A 6,000-nucleotide genomic window follows, 5' to 3' on the forward strand; every position below is an offset into this window, starting at 1 on the left:
GCCCGAGCCTGTAAAGATGAAGTGAGGAAAGCTAAGGCTCACAATGAAGAAAAGCTTGCCACAAAAGTAAAAATTAACAAAAAAAGCTTCTTCCAACATGTTAAAAACAAGAAAAAGGTTAAGGAAACAATTGGTCCATTGCTAGGAGAAAGTGGCAAGAAGGTGACAAGCAACAGGGAGAAAGCAGAACTATTTAACTCATGTTTTGCATCTATCTTTACACAAAGAGATAATACAGTCCAACCTATCAAAAGCAGCACCACAAAAATCAGATTAGGAACACAAATTGAAATAGGGAAGAAAATGGTAAGTGAGCACCTGTCTACCCTAGACGAGTTCAAATCTCCAGGACCGGATGGATTACACCCCAGGGTTCTGAAGGAACTAGCAGACGAGATCTCAGAACCACTGAATTATATCTTTCAGAGATCCTGGAACACCGGGGAACTACCAGAGGACTGGAAAAGAGCTGATGTGGTTCCCATCTTCAAAAAAGGGAAAAAATTATATCCAGGAAACTACAGACCTATCAGCCTAACCTCAATACCAGGAAAGATTCTGGAAAAAATAATCAAGCAACGAATTTGCGAACACCTAGAAGCAAACAAAGTAATAGCCAAAAGCCAACATGGATTTGTCAAAAACAGATCATGCCATACTAATCTTATTGCATTCTTTGATAATGTGACAAAATTAGTGGACCAGAGGAATGCCGTCGATATAGTTTACTTGGACTTCAGTAAGGGTTTTGATAAGGTAGACCATAACCTACTACTAGATAAAGTAGAAGAATGTGGGTTAGACAGCATCACCACCAGATGGATTCGTAACTGGCTGACCAACTGCACTCAACGTGTAGTTCTCAATGGAACTGCATCTACATGGAGGGAAGTATGCAGTGGAGTACCCCAAGGCTCTGTTTTAGGCCCAGTACTCTTCAACATCTTCATCAATGATTTGGATGAGGGAATAAATGGGGTACTCATCAAATTTGCAGATGATACCAAGCTGGCAGGAATAGCCAACACTCCAGAAGATAGGCTTAAGATACAGAAGGATCTTGACAAACTTGAACATTGGGCACTATCTAATAAAATGAAATTCAATGGTGAAAAGAGTAAGGTTCTACATTTAGGCAACAAAAATGGAATGCACAGGTACAGTATAGGTGATACCTTGCTCAGTAGTAGTAACTGTGAAAGGGATCTTGGAGTCCTAGTGGACAACCATTTAAATATGAGCCAGCAGTGTGCAGCAGCTGCCAAAAAAGCCAACACAGTTCTAGGCTGCATCAACAGAGGGATAGAATCAAGATCACGTGAAGTGTTAATACCACTTTATAATGCCTTGGTAAGGCCACACTTGGAATACTGCATTCACTTCTGGTCGCCACGATGTAAAAAAGATGTGGAGACTCTAGAAAGAGTGCAGAGAAGAGCAACAAAGATGATTAGGGGACTGGAGACTAAAAATATATGAAGAACGGTTGCGGCTTCCGGTTCCGGCGGCTGACGGCGACGGGGAGAGACTGCTCGCCCCGCGCATCCCCGGTGGGCTCTCCACTCCTTGGGGGGCACAGGACGCCCCGGAGAGGCGTTCTGCCGGAGGAGCGGCGCGGCAGGAGTACCCCTGCATCGGCGGCGGCTGTCGGGGGGCTCCCGCTTCGCTCCAGGCACCGAGGAGCGCGAAGGGGAGGGGCGCTGAAGGGTCTTCGCTGTGAGGCTGTCCGGAAGAAAAAAAGACAGTTGAAGGATGCAGCGGCGGTGCAGTGAGGTGTAGACTCCCTTCATACCTATTACCAACTCTAAAACTTGTCAGTTGTGTTAATTGGAAGTTTTGGCTAACTTGGAGAAGTGCGGCTGGAGGGGAGGGGGATTTTCCCCCCCCTTGGACAAACGGCTAGAAACAAACGTGCTCGTAGCCCCAGGGAAGGAGGAGGGGGAGAGCCAAACCAAAGAGGTCACACTCCAACTAAATGGATCTTCAGATTTAAACCTTTAGGTTTCAAGAAAATGTGATCTGGAAGCCTTGGGAACTCTGAACTTTGAAAACTTTATTTGTTGCCTCAGTACCCGAAGTTGGCAGGGCAAGATGGCACACTTCCGTTGTCTTCATGAAGGTGAACTTGACTCCACCTCTTAGCTTCAGGCTTCCTGTCTTTGTCTCCGTGTTATTTGGATAATTCTCTTGTGGATTGCTTGCTTTTGAACTTTTTGGAGTGAAAAACGTCTGTTCCTTGCCAGGGTGATTAGAGAGTTCCCTTGTGCCTGGTCTCTCTACCCCCCGGACTCCCTTGGCTGCTCTACCACTCTGACTGATTCTTCTCTATACTGACTGGACTCTTTATTACTAACAATGACATCTAAAATACCACCTCCTGGAAACTCTGGCTTTGCTGCCTCTGCCCCAACATCTGCAACCTCAAGTCCGAGCACACAATCAACATTGACAGCCTTTAAACAAGTTAAAACTACGGACTTGGAGTTTCACCAAATGTTTCAGCAAATTCTACAGGGACAAGAGGAAATAAAGAAACAACTGAAGGACATGAAAGAAGAAATTAGAGGGAACCAGAAAAAAATTAATAAGAACTCACAGAGACTGGATCTCTTGGAGCAGGGGGCGGCTGAGATGAGGGGGGGGGGTGGAGGGCGTGCAAAAGGGAAACAAAGAGCTTGACACCCAACAAATGAAAATAGAGTTTGAGAGAATGTCCTTTTATCTTAGGTTTCAGAATGTGATGGAGACAGATGATGAAAACATTAGGGACATCATGACAACTATCTTGGCTGAGTATACTCAGAAAGAAAAACAACAGATGGGGTGGGAAATAGACCTGGTTTATAGAGTGAACTCCGCATATGCTAGAATACACAATGTCCCCAGGGAGGTACACATTAAATTTCTTAGGAAAAGCACAAGAGATGAAATTCTGAATACACAAAGGGGACAAGCCCTGATACACAAAGATAAGGAGATAACCATACTGAAACAGATCCCCAAGAAAGTGAGGGAGAAAAGAAAATATTATTCGCAATTGGCGAATAAATTATACCAGAAGGGGGTGTGGTTTCATTGGTTGCTGCCTGAAGGTATGTTAATATTCTGGGAGGAGACAAGGGTCAGAATTAATACACCCATAGAGGCGCAGGCCTTTATGGAAAAAAATAAATTACTCCTAGAAAAACCAGAAGATATCCCAGTAGATGCACAAGACACGGGAGGGGCCGGAGCACTGCCAACAGGGGGAGATGGGGCGACATCAAGAAAGCTCAGATCACACAAATAAGTGAAAATCCACATGACATAAATTGATTGAAATTACTAATGAATCTACCACACTGACTATATGTTATTATATAATATTTGAATGCTATGCAAATGTACACCATGAGTCTGGAGAGGGGGGGTATACCTACCGCAGTTTGCGGCTGCCACAATTTGTAACTTTCCCCATACCTTTTCCTTTTGTAAAACACCAAAAAACCAATAAAACTTTGTTTAAAAAAAAAAATGGTTGCAGGAACTGGGTATGTTTAGCTTAAGAGAAAGAAGGACTAGGGGAGACATGATAGCAGTGTTCCAATATCTCAGAGGTTGCCACAAAGAAGAGGGAGTCAAACTATTCTCCAAAGCACATGAGGGTAGAACAAGAAGCAATGGGTGGAAACTAATCAAGGAGAGAAGCAACTTAGAACTGAGGAGAAATTTCCTGACAGTGAGAACAATTAATCAGTGGAACAGCTTGCCTCCAGAAGTTGTGAATGCCCCAACACTGGAAGTCTTTAAGAAGATGTTGGATAGCTATTTGTCTGAAACAGTATAGGGTTTCCTGCCTAGGCAGGGGGTTGGACTAGAAGACCTCTAAGGTCCCTTCCAACTCTACTATTGTATTGTATTGTATAAGCTATTGGATAACGTGATTATGACAAAGACTGAAGGGTAGACAGAAACACGGGCAAAGTTCAAAAGCAGATAAAGAAACAAAAAAAAATGGCTGCGAATAAGAAATGCCTAATGAAGAATGCCTAATGAAGCTGTTAATAAATCACTGCATTTTGTATTACAATATCAGGTCGCTTATTATGAAGCAGGCATCGTTAGGGTACTTTAAACATGGTTTCAGTTCTGATGACATCCATACCATATCTATTCTAGACCAGGATTTATGCCTATTTGAATAGAATGAGTACTGATTTTTCTTGGTGTGTGTTTCTCTCCATACATCTTGAGTTCCTATTTCTTCCATCATTTTAAAAAAGGTTTTAGGGAGTGTTTTCCTAACCTTTTTACCTGTTTTACTGCTCTTGTAGTCAAGTTCTGTATCTACAATTGCATTAAAGTCTCCTACCACACATATAATTTCATATTCCAATTCTATAATTTTCTTATGAAGTTTTCCATAAAACTCATCTTGTTTATTATAAGGTACATATATTGCTATCAACATTATTTGCTTTTGCTTCATTGTTACCTCCACCATCAATATTCTCCCATCTTCACCTGAAAGATTTCTCTAGCCTTTATTGTTTCTTTAATATATAGAACCACCACCCTTTTCTTTTGCTGTGGTACTGAAAAATATACTTTCCCAATTTTGCAGTACTCTAATAGTTTACTGTATTGTTTTTTAATGTGAACCTCTTGGAGACAGATTAAATCTAGTATTAATTTTTCTAATTTATTAAACATATTTTTTCTTTTCATAGATGAGTTCAATCCATTTATGTTGATTGATAACAGTTTTGTTTCTTCTTCCACTGTTTACTTATAAATAGGTTTTATTGTTCTAGTTGATCTTATTTCTCTCTGTTCTTTCTGTCTTGCTCCTCCTTGTTTCCTTCTCTCTTTTTGCTCTGTTTCAGTTTCTTCATGTTGTATGCTTCCCTCTGCTATCGCTTCCTCTTGGTTTTTGCCATCTATTTCATCCCTTCTCTCTTCTTCCTCGTAAGCTGCAAAATGCTGATAATAGGATTGTTCTGCTTTGTCTATTGTATCTAGTCTATGTCTTTTTTCCATCCAGGTCACCAATATTCCCTCAGGTATTAGCCATCTAAAGTTTTCATCATCTTGTCAGAAATTGGTAGTTTCTTTGTACCTTTTACTCTTCTGGGTATTTGTTTCAAGACTGCGGTTGATTTCCCAAGGCTTATGATCCTGGGGGATTTCAATCTGCCTTCCATTGGCGAGAGATCCGAGTTAGCTCGGGAGTTCATGGCTTCCATGACGGCTATGGACCTAACTCAGTTAATTCAAGACCCCACCCATAATAGGGGACACACGCTTGACCTGATTTTTGTCTCTGGGCAGTGGATGAATGATCTAGATTTAGGGGATATTTCTATTCAACCCTTGTCATGGTCTGATCATTTCCCCATCAGGCTTGACTTCCATACTGCTACCCCTCGCCACAGGGAGGCAGAACTAACTAGATGGTTCCGCCCCAGGCGCCTGATGGACCCTGAAAGGTTCCTGATGGAGCTTGGGACTTTTCCTGAATCCCTTCCTCACAACTCGACCGAAGCCCTAGTGGAAGCCTGGGATAGGGCAGCCACTGGGGCCTTGGATCGCGTTGTGCCTTTGCGGCCTCTGACCCGGTGTCGATCCCAGGTGGCTCCCTGGTTTACCGAGGAGCTCCGGGAGATGAAACGCAGGAAAATACGCCTAGAGAGTGGTTGGAGGGCCAGCCGGTCTGAATCTGATCGAACACTAGTAAGAATTCATATTAAATCCTACTTAGTGGCGATAAAAGCAGCAAAATGGCAACATTTTCCCGCTCTTATCGCATCTGCAGATAACTGCCCAGCCGCCCTGTTTAGGGTGACCCGTTCCTTACTTAACCAAGGACCTGGGAAAGACCCCTTGCAGGGTAGGGCTGAAGAATTTGTTCAGTATCTGCAGGATAAAATTGCTCAGATCCGGACAGGCTTGGACTCTGACTGGGTAGATTCGGGCGAGTCGACGGGGATGAATCTTTTTTTTTTATAAGAATTTTATTAG

Source organism: Natrix helvetica, assembly GCF_964273705.1.
Source record: "Natrix helvetica genome assembly, chromosome: W".
NCBI lineage: Eukaryota > Metazoa > Chordata > Lepidosauria > Squamata > Natricidae > Natrix > Natrix helvetica.